The sequence below is a fragment of the Culex quinquefasciatus genome, chromosome 3 (genome assembly GCF_015732765.1).
Source record: "Culex quinquefasciatus strain JHB chromosome 3, VPISU_Cqui_1.0_pri_paternal, whole genome shotgun sequence".
NCBI classification, from domain to species: Eukaryota; Metazoa; Arthropoda; class Insecta; order Diptera; family Culicidae; genus Culex; species Culex quinquefasciatus.
The window spans coordinates 14,843,829-14,864,529 of record NC_051863.1 but is presented as its reverse complement, the minus strand read 5'-3'; the positions used below and the strand labels follow the sequence as shown (position 1 = coordinate 14,864,529).

The following is a 20,701-nucleotide window of genomic DNA, read 5'->3' as shown; positions in this document are numbered from 1 at the left end:
GATGCTCATTTTAATGTCGTTAGATGTCGCGCTCCGAGCAGGGACCTGCTGTTCAGCATTTAGGATGGTGTTTATTTCCCATCTAGATTTCGCTCCCTACCCTAAAATGAGATACATTTCTGCCGGAAGTGGCATCAAACAGGAATAATTTGAGTCTAATTTGTGGACATTATTACTTCCCAGTTTTGATGAATGGGGAAATTTCTTTTTGGTTGATTGCTGCGGAGTTGCGAATCGTTTTTTTTCATGGCAGGAAATTTAATTTATAATATTTCTTAGTATCATATTCTAATTTAAAGTGAAAATGATGGTCAAGGAATTGGTTAAGCTACATATCGCATTAAAAAATCAATAGATTTGATGTCATTTGTATTGCAATCAAAAGCAAACAGTAATGAAATTGATAAATAACTAGATAACAATGATATTATTCATTCATTCATTCATATTCGGCAATATCGAATAATATACGATATCTCGTGACCTTTTGGCGAATTGTCGAATTTACATCAATTTTCAGCGTTTGTCAAGATAGCACGACAAGATTGAAACCTCTTTCATATGAAAAGTGACAATAATTCACGGAGTTTTTTTTCGATTTTTGTTGAATATCTCAGGAAAGAAATCAAATTTGAGGGAAATGTAATGGAACCATTCTCTACGAAATCGGCCGATTTCAACCATTTTTATTTTTGTGTATTTTTTTATTTGGCTCAACTTTTGAGTGAATTTTCTGATCGGCAAAGTTTTAGGTATTGTTGAGGGCTATTGAGAAAAAAAGGTGCACGAAAAAAATTGTCGTTTTTTTAATTTACATTTTTTTTACAAAAACTTTTCTTCCAAAATACGTATTTTTTGATTTTCGAGATTTTTTTATATGTTTTAGGAGACAAAAAAAACTTTTGAGTCATAGAGAAGTATGGTCAAAAAATCTGCTGCCAAGTTATAATTTTTTGAAAAAAATAGTAATTTTCACAAAAAAATCGAAATTTTACACCAATAATAATTTGACCTCAATTTTTTATGCAAAACTGAATTTACAATAGAAAAGTGCTTTACAGATTTTTTAATAAAGGACTCCGTTTTCATGTTATAGCCACCGAAAGTTTGATTTTAGCGAAATATTTGCAGTTTTTAGATTTAAAAAAATAGTGACCATTTCTAGAATTTTTTTATGTAAAAAAAAAGCTTTGAAATTGTCTAAGAGACATCCAAATTGTACCTCTGGTTGCTGAGATACAGTTGCTTAAACAAAAAGAAACATGAAAATTTAAGTTTTCTAAGTTCTCACAAGAGGGTGACGATTCTCGAGATTTCAAATTTCCCGGGAATCGAGAGTTGAATTTGGCCATTTCCCGGGAATTCCCGGGACCCGGGAGTTTTTTTTTGACTATGCTAATAGTGCCAAAATTTAAAACGAAAAGTATTAAATTTGTTTCTTTTGAATAAATTCAGTTACAATTAATTCATACTAATTCTATGAAACGTTAATTTAAGTAGCCTCATTATTTGGAGGTTCTATAGGAAACCTTTTGATTTTATTCTGAATCTGCAAATACAAAATCGATTCTTAAGTTTTTTAAAACTCAAAATTGTAGTTTAAAATATTTACGAATCTTAATTCGCACTGAGTGATTTTTCAAAAGTTGCACAAAGTGGTTATTAGATTTTTGTAAAAAAATAACTAATACAGCTAATATATAATTTCACAGTATCGGGTATTTTGCAATATGATATAAACAACGACTCAAAACAACAAATTAAACCCTTTTTTTGTAATTTTTAAGGTCAACTGAAGAAATATTTACAGTTATCAAGAAAATCCATACGTTCTTAAAAAAAAACTAGATTATGAGGATTGCTATGCTCAAGAGAAGACATGGGAATTGAACTCAACTTGAAAAATCTTTTCCCTCTTAGAAAAAAATTACAAAAAAATATTTGAAAATAAAACATTTGGTTTCATTTCTGGGATGTAACTGCTAAATATTTTAAAGGTAAATTTTGGGGTCCAAATTTATTTTTTTGCTTCTCTAAATTATAGTTTTTGGAATTTTTGACATGTTAAAATTTACACTTTCTGGATAATAAGATTAGAGAAGCATTGATTTTATTCTGAATCAATGTTCAAAACAATTTTGAATTGTTCAAATGTTTTTTTCTGTTTAGTTTATATAATTTTGCTTCGATATTTATAAGTTAAAAATTTCCCGGAAGTCTCGACCGATTTTCCAGGGAATCGAGAGGGCCAAAAATAGCCGATTTCCCGGGAATTCCCGCTCGTCACCCTCTAGTTCTCACCTAAACAGCCCACCATTTTCAAATGTCGATTTCTCAATAACTAATAGTCCGATTTCCAATGTTAAAACATGAAACATTCGTGAAATTTTCCGATCTTTTCGAAAATAATATTTTGATTTTTTTTTTAATCAGGACAAACATTTCAAAAGAGGCGTAATATTGAATGTTTGACTCTGATGCACGTACGACACATTAGCACGATGGCGACGAAGTGTTGAACAAGTTTGCCACTCGCGAGAGACACGAATGACTAAACAAAAAGAAACGCAAAAAATAAGTTTTACAAAACTTTATATTAATCGCCAAAGAAGCCATTTGGCGTCATTAGTTCGGTCGTACAGATTTCCATACAAATTTTACAGCTGTTCATTCGAAACCTGTTTCTTTTGAAAGGAAATTCTGATAAATTGTGTGCCTTTGACTATTTTGTAGGTATAGGTGAGGAATATTTGAGAAATATATAAACACTGAACAAAATTTACCCATTGCATACTTTATGTTTTAAAACAATGAATCGATAAGGGCATAAACACAATTTTTGAAGAATAAAAAACATTTATTCGTTTGTAGAGGATTTAACTGGATCAACTTGTGAACAGTTAATCCAGCAAGAACAACAAAAAAGGGAGGTTTGTCTTTTTTCAAATCAATTTTGTTTAAAGTAATTTTAATGTGGATTTTTTTAATTCGGTGTTTGAATTTGATTTTTGAAGTTTGGTTTTTTGCGAAAACTGCGACGTTTAAGAATATTTTTTCAAAGGTTCAGAATATTTCTTCACAATTTGTCCAAGAATCTTGGAAATTAAGACCTCTAGTTTCAGCAGCTGTTCAAGAATTACTCTCATGAGTGACATTTTAAAGGGTCTAATTTGACATCTTACCATATTAAAATGTTCGTCTTGAAATTTAAATTCTGATAAATTTGTCGGAATGATCAGGAAATTTCATGCATGTTTCAGTCTTTAACATTGAAAATTGGTTAAAAAATAATATTTTTAAGTAATCAAAACATAAATTTGTTCTTTTCTCCTTTTGTTGTCTTTCTTGTTTCTTGACAAACTGAACCAAGGGGCTTATTGAAAAAAAAAACCTGGATAAATTGCAAAATTTTCGTAAAAGTCAAATTTTAGGAGGTTTCTCCTGCACATTACCTAAATTTCAGCAGCGTCTAATACAACGTTGCAGGGTGATAAGAAATGACTTAAGTAATCTTCTAACATAGTTTCCATTAGTTTGAAAGTAGTCAGTTAACAAAACTTTTTTTTGAAAATAGTGTAAATATGTCGAAATAAGACACTATTTTTACAAATAAGCATCAACACAATTAAAAAATCAACTAATGTTGCATTAAACGTGATTTGTGAAGCTAAGCTGAAATACTCCATTTAGTAGGTACATATTTCATATTTTTTTATAAGGCAGGATAAGGCTGGTCCATTCTGTCCCCAAGTGGATTTGAATTCAACACTTCCACCACCAGGCTCAAAATAATTTGAAGGTTCCGTTGTTGTTTGTTTACCTTGTTAATAGCTCCTGGTAACATTCTAAATAATGAAAAAAATTTTTCAAAGAATCTAATTTTTGAGAAAGTATATTTAAGAACCTCGAAATAAACAACATTTGCGTGGTTTTGTCAATAAATTTTCGCTAATTAGTCATTCTAAATGCCTTACTTTAGCTTGACTACGATTTAGAGAAACTCCCAACATTCAAAATATTAAGTGTACCTGCGTCCAATTCAAATAATGCATTTTACAAGATTTAATTATCAATAAAAATAACACATAGTTTTCTTGATATTCAAAATATCTTAATATTTTGACAATCTTTAGCCCTCTAAATATGAATCGACGCTGACATTGTTATGTCAAGATGTGTCACATATTTTTTTCAGTGATCTTAGGGGAACAGCATCTAATTCCAGCGTGCCTCTAATGTTGGCAGGTCAGAACTTTGACATGCAATTAAAGCTAATTAAAAACGTTTTCAACTGAAATCGAGTGATAAATAGCTCAATAAGAAGTGAGCAAGCAAGTTTCCACCAAAAGTTTTGCAAAATTAGTTGTTTAAATAGTGAAAATCAGCAAATTGGATGGAGTTAGGAGCGAGAGCTTAACCTGCCGAAGATACGAGAATTTCCCCTATTTCGATATAGTGTTGCCTTATCATCAAATGTCATGACTCTTAGAAAAAAGTCTTTGAAACTATAAGTTAACCAACCTCGAACTAATGCTATAATTGGCAGAAACCACTGGGAGCTTTTCTTGGTCGGCCCACAATAGGTCCATCCACCCCAGCTGATGAAGCAGCGCAAGTTATGACATTTTCCGGATCGAGAAGGCGGCGCAACAAATGGCCACAGCTGCTTCTCCTTCCAGACGACTGTGGAAAGAAGCTGCCACAATGTAGTAGATGCTATAACGCCCAGCCAACATCATCATCATCGTCGCAGTGCTCGGCAACCCCTAATTGGAAAATCGTTCCCTTTTTTTCCTCCTCTCTCCCCGTTTTTCGGTCGGCTAGGAGCGCTCCCCTTGGTTTGCTCATTATTCCGGTCCAATTTTCCCAGGGTGATGTTTACCTGTGGCAGTTTGAAAAAGCACCCGTCGGAGGGTGGTGGTGAATCTCTTTCGTCTCGGTTTTCTACCGGGATCGATCTTGGTTTTTGTGTAGTGGAGCGTTTTGTTTTAAAATTTTGGGGCCAACTGGGAAAACACATTTCGGTTGATTGTTTTGACAGGGAGAGGGGGTGGGTTTGTCGTGGAAGCATTTTCATAAAAGAAATGAGTTTTTTCTTAACTGACACGTAACCTAGTTTCAAGTTGCTGAATAAACTGTTGTCTTTCCAAAACTTGCCTTGTTTTTTCAAATGAAAATTTATTCAACATATTCACCTCGCAAGCACAACCAAAGCAAATGTTATATGAAATAAAAACACGTTATTAATTTAATTTACATATTTTATGAAGCCTCCCAAAAGGTTCTTGCTGACTGCTCAACCTGGTCTTGTCCAACATTATGAAAACAGAAAAAGTGGAAAAAGGCAGCATAAATTTATTTTCCAGCTCAGCATCCGGAGGCTTTTCCATCCCCAACCCAGCTAACATCTACAACCGGAGAAGGATCTAGATTCTTGGGGCCATGATTTAATTGAATACATAACAGATGCGAATGGCTTTGCGGGGATCCCGGATAGGACGCTCCGGGTAGAAAGGGTTGGTCAAATATGAAAAACGCAGCGATTTCTTGGAATTTGAAATGTGGTTTCTTTACCTGGTAGGTCAATTTTTATTTGTTTCGGGTTGAAAATCATCGATCAAAATTTTACATTATTACGTACAAATCACTTCCGTTGAAGAAACTCCGCATTATCCGAGTTACTAGTCTGGTTTTGATGTGCAGTTCGCTGAAATAATTACTGTTTCATTAAATTTAAATTATTACCCCCATCGGTGATTATTACATCGAACGGTCATGTGCGGATTTCCCCGAAATTCCATGCAATTAGCGCAGAAACAAATAACGCCATTCCAACCATAATGATGGCTGATCACATCTGCTGTTTTGGGAATGCTTAATTAATTCTCAAATTTCATGCAGTTTATGCCAGACAACAACATTTGATTTTTCCCATTCTAAATGATGATTTTATGGCGTGAAAGAGGGTGGTGACCACTGGTGAACATTATTTGAAGAAATAACATTTAATTTTAAATATCTTTAAGCTGCAACTTAAGCTTGATCTGATACTTTGTCGCCATCTATCAACAATTGTAAACATTATTGAAATATTCATGAAACAATTTGACTGTAAAAATAGACCAATTGTCTTTAAAGTCCTTTAAAATTTGAAATGGTTATACTAGAACTGTTTTTTTAATTTCTGTTCTAGACCAATTCTCTGAGATTAAGGTAATTCGTATTTTAGGTATTTTTAATCTGACTGAAACTTTTTTGGTGATTTTGGTATGCCTAAAGAACCCATTTTGCATAATTACACAAAAAAAAAAGTACAATTTAGGAATGTTGAAAATTTGGTTGGTTGAATATTACCTATTTTTTGAGTTATATTACATGAAAATGAGAACCTGATGAATATTCATCAAAAACTGATGAAAATTCATCATTTTCTGGGGTAAAAATAATCTTTTTTTTGCCGCAAAATCTGTCACCATTTCCTGATGAATATTACCATCATTTTTGTTTCTGTGTAGTTTGTCCATATAATTTTCCATGCAAATTTGGCAGCTGTCCATACAAAAATATTACAAAATTCAAAAATCCGTATCCGTATGAAGATTTTTTTTAATGGATTTGGTGTCTTCGGCAAAGTTGTAGGTATGGATAAAGACAACACTGAAAAAAATTATACGGTACAAAAAAATATGGTGATTTCAAATTTCACTCTTTGTCGCTAAAACTTGATTTGCAAAAAACGCTATTTTTATATTTTGCATGTTTTGGTTATTTAGGTGACATCAAATGCAAACTTTTTAGAAATTTCCAGGTTGTGCAAAAAATCTTTGAATGAGTTATGAATTATTGAATCAATACAGATTTTTTCAACTTCATTTCTCGATGTAAAATCAAATTTGTAATCAAAAAGTACTTGAGTGAATAAAGTAATGATAAAGTGCACCGTTTTCAAGTTATAGTATTTTTAAGTTAGTTTTTTGATGATTGTCGCAGTTATTTTTTTTAATGAGTGCCCAATGGGCACTGCCCATGTTTGCCCACTTTTGAAAAAAATATTTTTGAAAATCTGAGAAAATTCCCTTTATTTTGATTTTTTGAAATTTGTTTTTATCTCAGTAACTGATGGTCCGAATTTCAATGTTAAAATATGAAACATTCGTGAAATTTTCCGAACTTTTCGAAAACAATATTTTCATTTTTTTTAATCAAGACTAACATTTCAAAAGGATAAATATTCAATATTACGCCCTTTTAAAATGTTAGTCATAGTTTAAAAATGTTTTTTTTTTTCAAAAGATCGGAAATTTTCACGAATATTTTAACATTGTAAATCGGACCATTAGTTGCTGAGACATAGACGTTAGAAAATGGTTGGTTGTTTGGGTGATACTTAGAAAACATCATCTTTACTGTTTTTAAACACTTGCATGGCAATATCTCAGCAACTAAGGGTCGTATCAACAAAGTTCAAAAAAGCAAAATATAGAGGATTTTCTCAGCTTTTCATTTTTTTCAGAAGTGGACAAAAATGTGCACTCATTTAAAAAAAAAATAAAAAAGTTGGCTTTTGATGTTCCCTAAAACAAATAAATAAAATCAAGTTTTTATGACAGAAAGTTAAATAATAAATCACCAGAAAATTTTAACCGCGTATCATTTTTTTTTTCAGTGTAGTCCTTATCCATACCTACAACTTTGCCGAAGACACCAAATCGACCACAGATTTTTCAACAGATTTTCAAAACTATTTTTCGTAAAATCGCGATAACTCGTGATGTTTATGAGCAAACCCCTTATGTCTACATATCAAAATTTTTGTAATTGTCTGCTCTACAACTTTGTAGAGCATTGTTACACTCTAAAAAATAACCCTGCAAAGTTAGAAAAAACACGAAATTTTAAAATGAAAAATTTTGTTCTAAATGAAAAAATGACCCTTCTGGGACAATGTAGATTCGAAAAGGACATTAAATTTCCCATAAAATGACATGTTCCAAAATTGTTTACAGTCGAGTAACGGAAAACGGGTGAATTTTTAAAACTTTTTTATTGTTTTTTTCGATGAAGAATACGTACGCCATCAAATCGGGCGTCTAATTTTACATAAAAGTCCCTTTGACACCAAATTTCTATCTCATCACCGTTTCAGGCTGCAAATGATTGAAAAACACCTCTCTTTCGCATGTTCAAAAATTGAAGGGGTCGTACCGCCCCTCCGTCACGAGATATCAAAAAACGGACCTCGGATTCGTGATCAGGGACAAAAGTTAACCCTTAGGACAATGTTTCACACAAATCGAATATGGGTCGGGGCAACTTTTCCCGATTTCGTGTGAGTTGATAGAGAATTACCCAAATACAAAAAAAATCGAATGACCGAAATCTGAGAGAACTGCTCACTGTGTTCACAAAAAATTGTCGAAATTGGCCGATTTTGTAGAGAATTGCTACCTTGCGTTTAAAGGCACCGTGCAGCGGAGCACCCGAAGTTAAACCAAAGAACAACCAATTTGTACTCGCTGTTTTTATTTACTCACGATTAAATGGCTTCCCAGAAAGCTGTTTGCTACGTTTCTGGTGGTGCTTCGCCAAAGCTCTGCCTCTACATTATACGGCGGTAGCCGGTGTCAGTAAGCATTAGTCAAGTCTAATTATTTCACTTTCTGCTTTGATGTTGAAAGGCAGCCCAGCTTTCTTTGAGCTTCGAGATTTTCTTTTTTTTTTCTTTTGGTGCTGTATGGGTTCTAGCACACTGTCACCGGCTGTTGGCCAAGCATCCACGTAATCTTATTTGAAGATACTTTTTTGCTTGCTTTTCCCCTGGAGAAACCTGTTGCGTGTTCCACTTTGGCGAAGTGAAAGTTCACCGGAATTTGGAAATGATTATGTTATCAATTTCTTCAGGGAGATTTTCATTTTCATACATTACTTGACTAATTTTTCATGTCCCTGATGATAAAAGCCGAATCCAAAATTGTCCACCTTTCAACCGAATGAATAAATAATTCCTTCCAATATGCTTCCAGTTGCTGCTCTAAAATGTGCAGTCACCATAAAATTCCACCCTTAACCTAGTTTGCAAAGATTGAGTGCTCAGACTTGTTAAAGTTTAAACCGTCCAATGGAATTAGAAGCACGCTCTAAAACGACGAGCAAATCCATATTAAAACTTCCAGTATCGGTCACACGCGCAACCCGGATTGCTTCCATCAAAGTTGTTGCTTCAGTTTGGGTGCGAGGTCCAAGTTTCACTCTATGTGTGTGGTCTACATAAAGTCATCAACTTGATCGTTTTCAAGTGTTCCACTTTGGGTTACGTTATCCCTTAGCGAAAAAAGATGGTTAATACCAAATTGATCATTATTTCAGTTTGACGCTGTCTTGCCATATTGTCGCACGTCACATTTTGACGATTGGAGAATACGCGTTTAAATGTTTGACCTGGAATAAACAAAAAATTGTAACACGCAACGTAAACAATAATACACTCGTTATGTTTGGCTGACCATTCTGTGCATTGTCCTGAAGTTGGGTTGAATTTGGCTACCGAAGTCCTGAGATTTACTCACACATGTTTGCGGTAGTCGGGCATGTACGTATGTCAAATGCGTTCTGACCTGAAATCGCTTTTCGCACTTACAGCAATTTTCAGGGTGTGACAAGATAGCACGATCAGATCGCAACTACTTTCTTATTAAGAGTGAAAATGATGCACGGAGTTTTTTGGGAGTTTTATTGGATATCTCAGGATTGAAATTAATTTTTGGGAATCTAAAAGTTAAAAGATTGGACATTGTGCACAGAAAAAAATTCATGGTAATATTAAATCTGGAAAGGGATACATCTTTTATGTCAGAAAATATGTGTAATTTTACCACTATTCTGGTGTAATGTCGCATTTTCAGTCTAAATTGAGGTAAAATTATATCATAAAAGAGGTAATATTCAACTTTCTAAAATTACACATTCCAAATTTACACTTTTTTTGCTGTGTGACAAAATGGCGTTCGTAACTCAATTTGGTTCAAAATGAACGTGCGACAAGATAGCACGAAAACGACAATTTTATGTTTTTTGTGCACTTTGAACAAAAAGTTTTTAATGTATATCGAATATATTATATATATATCGAAATGTGTTTGTCAATCAATTCAAAAAATTGCAAATTGGTTTAAACTCGATTGCAAAAAAACAAAAGGTTTCGGTGAAAAACTAAACAAAAAATCATCGAAATTTCATACTAAAATCTACGCCTTCTAAGACCAAATTAAGCAAAGGCTAACAAAACAGCAAGCAAAGCTTTTTGAAAGGGGCAATTCTGGAGTAATTTTTGAAAGGTCCATTAAATAAAAAAATATCTTTTCTGGTGTTTTTGGGCCGCCTTGAGTCAGGGGTATTCAAAAACACTCAAAGAGCAAAAAATGAATATAAAATTGGACCTTAAAAAAACTTCAGAATTGCAGGTTGCAATTTGATTCTCCCAAAAAATGCCATTTCCAGTTTTGATGATGAAATTTTATAAAAAAATGGTATCAAAATATCCTCGAATCTGTATCTTGAAAATGAAATTTTATAGCAATTTAGTGTCTTCGGTTAAGTTGTACTACAACCCAACCCCACCACTAGGCAGTCTTTGATCTAAAAATTCGCAAAAAATCAGTTTTTCAACCAATTTTTGATCTTAAAGAGGCATTGTAAAGAAAACTATAAAAATTCAAGAAAATTGCCAATGTTTAAAAAAATGACATTTTTTCTGAGGTCAATTTGGTAGTTTCTTTCACTAGTATTTTCTTTATTGTATTTAAATAAGTATGCAATAATTTTTGAATTGTCACAGACTAAACGCAAATGGTTTTATTCTAGAGTAAAGAAATGTATGCAAAAAAAAAAAATAAATAAATAAACAAATAAAGGCGGCTTTAAAACATGAAAACTTAAAATAAAAGGTGGTAGTATCAGCCACATACTATCAGAAACAAACAAAAACTAAACAAAATAAAAGCAAATATAAATATTAAAAATGAAAAAAAAAAATAAAAACATATAACTAGAGAAGTTAAATTTTTTGTAGAACAAAATTTGCTCAAAATGACCTCCTGAACACGGGAAAAATAAAAAATATCGTACAATTTGGGCATTAGAGGGTTTTAATGTTTATACTAAAAAATCAGAGTGCTAAATCTTTTCCAAACTTCAAAATGTTGATGAAAATAGAAGTCAAATCAACTGAAAACAATCTAAATTGCATGCTTCTGCGTTGATAATTATATTTTGCAAGTTTGTGCTCATTTAAAGATATTTTGAATTTTTAGAAAATTCTAGCGTACATACAAAAAAATATTTCCGAATGTTACATCATTTATGATGTAACACTTTTGCGCGTCATTAAACATTTAAATTTAAATGCAATTTGATGTATATTTGCAACAAATTATACGTAAAAACATGATTTTACGTGTGATTCAACCGTTTACATCAACTGAGTTTACATGTGATAAATTTTTTCCGTGTCGAGTAAATTTACATATTTTTTTCTGTGTACAGTATTAAAAAAAGTAATTTTTTTCGCAAAATGAATATTTTTTTGAGTACATTCCAGACTTGATTATCTGAAGCCTCGATTTTCCGAAGTTTTGATTATACGAAGTACGATTATCCGAAGGTTTGGGACTTCGAATAATCGAATCATGACCAAATTTTTTTTCATATTTTGTTAGTTTCATACTTTTAACAGGAAATTTTGAGTTCTGCGACTCCATTTTAGACAAATTTGAATATTTGATTACCTTTTTAAATAAACAATGGGATCATCCATAAACCACCTGGACACTTTTTTGGGAATCTGTTACCCCCTCATGGACAATTGTCCATACAAAAAAACTTTTTGTATGGATCGTGGACAATCGCCATACCCCTAATGTGTCCACGTGGTTTATGAATGGTCCCAATGGCATTTTTTCAATATTTCAGCACCGCTATTTTGGCTGCCATCTTGGATTTAAAAATTCTAAATTATTTTAGAGTAGTTTTTTGGTCATACTTAAGCTCGACAATCAAAATTTGGGCAACGAAAAAAATATTCGTTAATCCGAAGATTCGATTATTCGAAGTGAAATTTTTCCGAGGCCTTTGGATAATCGAGTCTGGACTGTACTTAGACATTTTGAAAACAAATCATGGCAGAACAATAGGACAGAATCGGGTGATGAAAAGAGAGAATGCGTAACGTGATTTTCGAATGATTCCTTTGCGGTGTCAGTTGACAATTTTCGAATGATTACACTTTGTTAACATCTACAAAGAACCCAAGTATCATTTTTTTCCGCGGTAGGATAAAATTCTCTTCAAAACTTCTTCAGGAGTTTGGAAGAGTACTTCAAGAGAGTTTTATCCTACCGCGGTCCAAACTGCTATGTTGTAGCTATCTTGAAGAGCTCTTGTAGAATGTTACTTGGGAAGGCTGTTCAAGCACAAGCATGACTTTTTTTCTTATGGGTAAATGAACAGTGGAACGCGTTTTTTGTCTACTTTTCGGCATTATTTACCGCAAAATGGTATGTTCTGCATGTTTTCTGCTGATCAAAAGGATTTTTTTCTGTTTACGGGAGACAAAGAACTGCATCGACAGTATGTGACATTCTGCGATGTCTATTAAAAACTGCATGTGAACGGATGCTCCCTGATTTAGTGTCCACATTTCATCGTTAAATATTCTGTTAAGAAGATTTTTTTTAGATTTTCACGACTTCTGCCATTTTTCGTTACGTTAAATTTTTTTAGGCGTGCCATTTCATGGAAAATTTAATGTACTTTTAAAATTTTCTTAAGCAAAGAAGAATCCATTTTTCGTTCAGAATATTCTATTTTTAAATTACGTATTTTTTGTGCAAAGTGGTATTTTTTTAGAGTGTAACAATGTTCTACAAAGTTGTAGAGCAGACAATAACAACAGTTTTGATGTATATGTGTAGTTATCGTGATTTTACGTCAAAAGTCGTTCGTGTCTGTTGCGGTTGACCGTGATCGGCCGTGATCAACAAAACCAACTTTTTCATACATACACTGAAATATTCCAAAAACACGAAATTTTAAAGTGAAAAATTTTGTTCTAAATGAAAAAGTTACCCTTCTAGGTTATTACAAATTTCAAAAGGCATTAAATTTACTTTAAAATTTCATGCTCGAAAAATGTAAAACATTTGAACCAACATTTCAAACCTGCGATGCTAGATCAACACCAAGGGTTCGGTCTGTCTGTCTCAACCGGATGAATACCAAATGGCTCCGCAAGGAAAGCTCAAGATGGGGCACTTTCGTTCGCTTGCTTGAGACGACGACGGCGGTCTCCCCGAGGCGAAACGACGGGTGTACCATCCGGAAATAGATAAAACTGCTAAAGTGGAAGATGTGTTGAATCATTGCCTATCACTTTCATGTCGGCGGAAATTTCCGGTCCCGGAACAAGTTTTTCGAGACCGATTTTCCGTCAGGCTTTGGGATACACAGGCAAAAAAGGTTTCAAATTTTTCACAGTGTTGCTAGGGTAGGGCAGCTCTTCTGGTGGGGGCCAAAACTGACGGTTAGACGTTCGAGCTTTCGTTTTTCACAGCTGATTGGAGCGCGCCGGTTTTTTTCCATTTAGAGTGGGCGCTTTTTCTGGTTCACCAACGGCAGGAATCGTTTCCAGAATATCAATTCTCGTGCCCAGAGGAAAATGTCGGCGCTTAAAAGTGTGTGTGTGTGTGTGTGTATGTTTCACTTACCCAGTTGCGGGAACGCAAAGCAAAGCATTTCAAATTTGCATACTAAATAGAACGTGACTTAATTCCCAGCCTCTCCAGGGCCATGGATCCTGGCAGAAGAGCTTGACTTCGAAGGGTAGAGCTTTTTTCCCCATTGACAACAACAAGCACGCCTGTGGGAAGCATTCTCTTTGCGCGATGTTGAAATAATGTCTTTGAAGTGGTTTCCAGTAAGGATTACTCCCCCTTTTGCTGGACGTTTCCCGTTTGAAGCATTTTTCACGGGGAAATTGAGTTGAGATTTTTTGCTGCTCTTTGCATCCTAAATTGTTCAGATCAAATATTCAACACATTTTAAGAGGTTTTATTACTTTGTGAAGGTACAAGAGAGTGCACCATTAAATAGATATTAAAGTGAAAACTGGAATTACAACGACTTAAAGTTTTATTTTGTTCTAAAAATCTTTCTCAATAACTCAAACTCCAACAAATTTCAAGCAAGAAAAAGAAGATTTCCCACCCCATCAACGGCGAGAAGGGTGTCAGACAAAAACAAATTTGCCTTTTTCTCCGCCCCCCGGTGGGTGCATTCGCCCGCGGTCGTTTTCTTCCAAATCAGTGACCTTCTTCGAATGGGTACACAACCCACCATCCGCCATGTGCACGTGGTCGCACGCAAAACCGTTGATGGGGTCACTGCTGCTGCAAGCTCCGTCGTTTCGCAGATGCGCAACGTTACCACTTCTTCCTTGGGGGAAAACTTTCAACACTCGTGACGAAAACCGGTAATGGGCGTAACTTTGAAGCTGTTTCGATTTTTGTAAAAAGGAGAAATCTAAATCTAAACGAAAAATTGGTCGTCAAACCTATTGGATATGGCAAATGTCTTCCTCAATGATTCATTTCCAAATTCACACCAGCTCACGGTACCTTTTTCATCCCCATCTGTTGGAATCGTCCAGATCTGCCGATCGGACGCTCAGAGGACGTCAAATAATTGAGTTGATTTGGCAAATACAAATAAAATTTGCACCACACCCCCCCGGGGGGGGAGGGGGTTTGTCCAGCACCAACACCGTGCCACAGGATTTCCCACACCCATCGTCATCGAGACGGTTCGAACGGAAATCGAAGCAATTTCACAATCATTTCGATTGTTTGACTTGTGTCTAAGTGTGTGCGTGAGCATACCCAGAGTGAAGTGAGGTCAAACAGAGCTTTAGCAAGTTTACGATAAGAGCTTGTCGATGTTAGTCTTTAATCTCATCGTTTTGGGGAGTGGGAAGAAAGGGAAGGGAGCCAGAAAAGGAAAGTCTTCCAACTTTTCCAAGCTTCGCATTGTCGAGTACGATTGACGCCCCGCGGTCAAAAGGTTTCGAAGGGAGGAAAAAGTTGAAGGAAAATCAAAGTTGGTTTTGGGGTGGGGTACTGATTAAATTTGGGAAAATCTTTAGCCAGACTTTAGGTCCTCGGTCCTGTATCGACGGTTGTGGACATCTGAACAAGTTATTAAGGCGGAAAGTAGAGTATAGTTCAAAAGTTGTTGAGTGAATTTTATGACAGATTATCAAAGTCCGCTTTATTTCACACTCACTTCATAATCTACTTCATATTCTACCATTTTTTCTTTATGAAAAATGAGCATTTGATGTTCAACCACCAAAAATGGTCGACCAGAGTTTGCTCGTTAGGTTTTCTTTTAAAATTAAAAAAAAAACTTTTTGGGGCATTTGTTGGCATTTGTCATTTTACAACAAAATATGAGTGAATACATCCAAGATGAGGATACCATTCTCGCAGCTGTTTGCAGTTTTAATTTGCGGCACGACTTTGCTTTTGATGTTTAGAAATCTACTATATGCTGACTCAATACAGTCCAGAAATGATTATCCGAAGTTTCGATTATCCGAAGGTTTGTATAGGACTTCGGATAGCCAAATCATGACAAAAAACGTATTTTCCATTTTCTTACTTTTAACATCAAATTCGAATACTGCAGTCTGACTGCGACCCCATTTTAATCAGCTTTATTAATGAAAACATAATCAAAAATGCTTTTTGCCGCCATCTTTGATTAAAAAATCGAAAACGTTTAAGAGCAGTTTATGGGTCATGGTTAATTTCCATCATCAAAAATAAGACAACGAAAAAAAAATTTTTTTCGTGAGACGATTATCCGAAGGAAAAGTTTTCCGAGGCCTTCATGTAATCGAGTCTGGATTGTATTCAATACTCAAACAGCAAATCGATTTGAAAAGAGCCTAAATCGAAAAAAACGTTCTCCGATCGGCCTAAAAAATTTCTTGGAGTTCCTTGGCCAAAATAATTGGACCCGTATTTTTTTGTTTTGCCATTAGATTGACCTACATCGTGCTAGGGTGGTTCAAAAAATGGCAATTTTCGTCCACTTTCTTTTGAATATCGTATGTCGTATGAAAACGTGTCTGGACCAAAGAGCCTATGTCTGAAAATATTTTTATCGGATCTTTTTTCACTAAAACTGCGATAACTTCAAAATTTCACGTTTGGGTAACATTTTTTTTTTGTAATTGAAAGACGCATGTTGGTACCCGAACATGTATAGGTCATCGCTGAAATTTTGAAGTTATCGCAGTTTTAGTGAAAAAAGAAAGATTTTTTTTTGATTTCATCATTTTCCTGTTTTGCGCGTGGCACGTCAAAAAACATACGGTTCGACATCGCCAATTTTTTTATATGTTATGTGAAATTTTCCGAGGAATCCCACAAAAATATGTTCATACATAGGCTCTTTGGTTTTCTCAAATAGCCAAACTAATCACCTTTCTTTTGCGTCTAAGACAACTAAAATCGGATGAAATGACGCGGATTTTTTGAAAGAAAGTGGTTTTTTGCAAAATTCGTCGAAAATTGCTATTTTTTGAATCACCCTAGCACGATGTAGGTCACCCTCATGGCCAAAAAAAATACGGGTGTAATTATTTTGGCCAAGGAACCTCCAAAAAAATTGTAGCCCGATCGGAGAACTTATTTTTTGGTTTAGGCTCTTTTCGAATGTTTAATATTCAATTTTCAATATTCAATATTCAATATTCAATATTCAATATTCAATATTCAATATTCAATATTCAATATTCAATATTCAATATTCAATATTCAATATTCAATATTCAATATTCAATATTCAATATTCAATATTCAATATTCAATATTCAATATTCAATATTCAATATTCAATATTCAATATTCAATATTCAATATTCAATATTCAATATTCAATATTCAATATTTAATATTCAATATTCAATATTCAATATTCAATATTCAATATTCAATATTCAATATTCAATATTCAATATTCAATATTCAATATTCAATATTCAATATTCAATATTCAATATTCAATATTCAATATTCAATATTCAATATTTCAATATTCAATATTCAATATTCAATATTCAATATTCAATATTCAATATTCAATATTCAATATTCAATATTCAATATTCAATATTCAATATCCAATATTCAATATTCAATATTCAATATTCAATATTCAATATTCAATATTCAATATTCAATATTCAATATTCAATATTCAATATTCAATATTCAATATTCATTATTCAATATTCAATATTCAATATTCAATATTCAATATTCAATATTCAATATTCAATATTCAATATTCAATATTCAATATTCAATATTCAATATTCAATATTCAATATTCAATATTCAATATTCAATATTCAATATTCAATATTCAATATTCAATATTCAATATTCAATATTCAATATTCAATATTCAATATTCAATATTCAATATTCAATATTCAATATTCAATATTCAATATTCAATATTCAATATTCAATATTCAATATTCAATATTCAATATTCAATATTCAATATTCAATATTCAATATTCAATATTCAATATTAAATTTTTTGTGATAACTTTTGCTTCATGAAAATTAAATATTACTAAAAAAAAATCACCGTGAATGCATAAATTTGAAATAGACACTCTCTCACAAAAAACTCGTCAAGTTATTTTCAATTGAGTCATGAAATCAAGTTCAGATTGCGGATTTTATTTCATGCAGAAATGCAGTTTTTTTTCCTGAAAAGTTTGAATAACCATAAAAGGTTTAAGATTGTTTTTCAAATCAATTTTAGAATTTTTGGTCCGCATCCTTTCTTGACAGAAAGTATCGCTTGACGACTCGATTTAGTTGATTCTTAGAATCAAAGTTGATGCTTTATTTTTTCAATATTTGAAATAAAACAATGATCAGAGATTGTTTTTTGATTGGCTTCAGGTCCCAATTGTTAATTTGTATTTGACTAAAAAAATAATTTTGCTTAATTTTTTCAAAGATTTTTTAGTGTGTAATTTTTTCCTTAAAGTCCTAATAATTTCTTACAACTATGCCTATGACGTCAAATCGATCAGGAAATCTTTTCTGAAGGCAAAAACTTTCGCATAACCACATTTGTATTACCAGCCCGCAAAACTTTATCAATATTTTTCGAAAAAATAATTTCAAAAGCACAAGATTGAATTTTAGGGGTTGAAGTTCAAAAACTGGGCAAAAATGGTTTTTACTTAAAATTCTGATTACCTAAAATTCTGAAATTCTGATAGATCAAAATTTTCGTTTTTGTCTGCTTTACAACTATGTAGATCACATAACTCGCAAAGTTAGAAAAAATACGTAATTTTAAAATGAAAAAAAAAAAATAGTTTCTAATGAAAAAATACCCTTCTGGGTCATTTCAGATTCGAAAAGTACATTAAATTTTCCATAAAATGACATGTCTCTCGTTTTTTGACATACGAGTAACGGGAAATAGCAGCGATTTTAAAACCGTTTTTAACTTTTTTTATAAAAATACTTTTTTTTTAAAATTTGGTCATCCAATTTTACGCAAAAGTCCTTTTGACACCACTAAAAACCGCTAAGAAAATCAAAAGATCAGAAGTCAGAAGATATGAGTATTGGTGAGAACTGGAGATCGATGACATTTTTATACATGGGCATAATTGATATATGAGATTGTCGCAAAATCTGTTATAAAAGGTAACATTTTTGGCAGCAATTCCACTATGACAGATTTTGATTCATTTATATTCCTGTATCATTTTTTTAACTGTGTATTCCATCAAAATCAAGCCAACTTACCTCAGAACCATTCCAGGTAAACGGAAACCATGACAGTTATAAATAAATCTACCTTCAAACGCCGTACGCTGGCGCTGTATCCCGGGAACTTGTTGTTGTTTATTGGCCGCCACGTGGCACGTCCTCCAGGCACGTACTCGCTCGCTTCCTGTTCCTGATTGAAGATTGTACTACCGTTTTGGAGCGATGTGAAGTAAACGCCACACGTCAATACTAAGAATGCCGTTTACGTCCCTTGGTCGCAAAAACGGCAGGTGTAGATGCTCTTACTCCAACAAGCGCATACAACCACGCTAGGTAATGGATTTCCGTTCGCGTGACACTAAAATTAGCAACATAAATCACACACGCTGTCTATAGGGTAAATTCTCGTATGTTTGGCAGGTTAAGCTCTCGCTCCTAATTCCATCCAATTTGCTGTTTTTCACTACTTAAACAAGTAATTTTGCAAAACTTTTTATAGAAACTTGCTGGCTCACTTCTTATTGAGCTATTCATCACTCGATTTCAGTTGAAAACGCTTTTAATTAGCTTTAATTGAATGTCAAAGTTCTGACCTGCCAACATAAGAGGCACGCTGGAATTAGATGCTGTTCCCCTACTTTGCTTTTTTGCGCCAAGGAAAGCTCTCCTGTGAATCTACGATGTGGCTTTGAAGTGGAATCTTCCTTTGAACTGCTGCGCCATCTATTGTGAGATTGGGCGTATAGCGCCTACAGGTACCTTAATTTTGTATGGCTTATACGGCTTCATGACGTAAAGATTAGCTTAAATATACAAGAGCAACATCCTTGCGCAAAAATACACAATGAATATTAATTAGTAGTGTAAATATTTCCAAACTATTTAAAATGTGTTCTCAACAAGCATTCAAATTTCGCCAATGTTGTTTCTGTGTTTCATTAGCGAACCTAATTTGCAGTAGATTCTCAGTCAACTCGAAGTAATGTACTGTAAATTATGTAAATTCTCCAACCCCCAAAATCGAACTTTTCCGCAAAATCCAACCCGCCCAGTGCAAAATTGCGAACTTTTCCATTCCGACCAACACGATCGTCGGATGTGTAGGTATACTTCATCAGGTGAAAAGTGCCCTGTAGTAAAAAAAAGGTGATAAAGGCACACTCATGGGGGTTAGCAGCTTTCTGAAAACGGTTGGGCATGACTGATTTGGGGTTCATAAAATTGGGTAAAGCATTCCTTGTTATGCTCCGGTTGTATTCATGGATGCCGTCAGGTACACTGAATTGGCGGTGCATCAAAATTTAACCTTTGTGGACCAGGGATAACGCAAAAAGGTTTTTAAAATTATTTTTGCGCTCTTTATTAAATGTATTTTAATGGCAAGTCAAATTTTCAAAAAAGATAAAAAAAACTATATTTGTAGGATAACTAAGAGATATCAACAATCCAGAAATAATCTACAACCCTGTCCACTTCTAAAACGAGCATCCCCCCCTCCCCGATGTCAGTGTTCAGCACAATTTTCGCGTTGACAGCTTTACCCAGGTCAATTCACTGCCCGACTGACGGACCACGAGGGTCCGGTTTTACTCGGTCCCGTGGGTTTTTACGAGACGATAAACACACAGCCACACAAGTTACGTTACGAAGTGATGTTTATGACGGCCATTAGCGGTGGTGGCTGCACGTCCCAGGCACTGGTCCGGGGCAACGAATTAGAACGTTGTTCCGGCCGGATGGTTGAACCACATCCGCACGGTGCGCTTCATCGTCGTGTAGGTTAAGCTCGGTGCCACCACAAACGAGGATTTTCTACGGGAGTTGGAAGTGGT

General features: G+C 33.9%; 1 protein-coding gene across 11 annotated transcripts in view; it reads left to right on the top strand.

Annotated features, from left to right (window-relative positions):
- The window catches only part of LOC6053453, a 324,644-nt gene that overhangs the window by 12,857 nt on the left and 291,086 nt on the right, over positions 1-20,701 (top strand). The window lies entirely within an intron of this gene.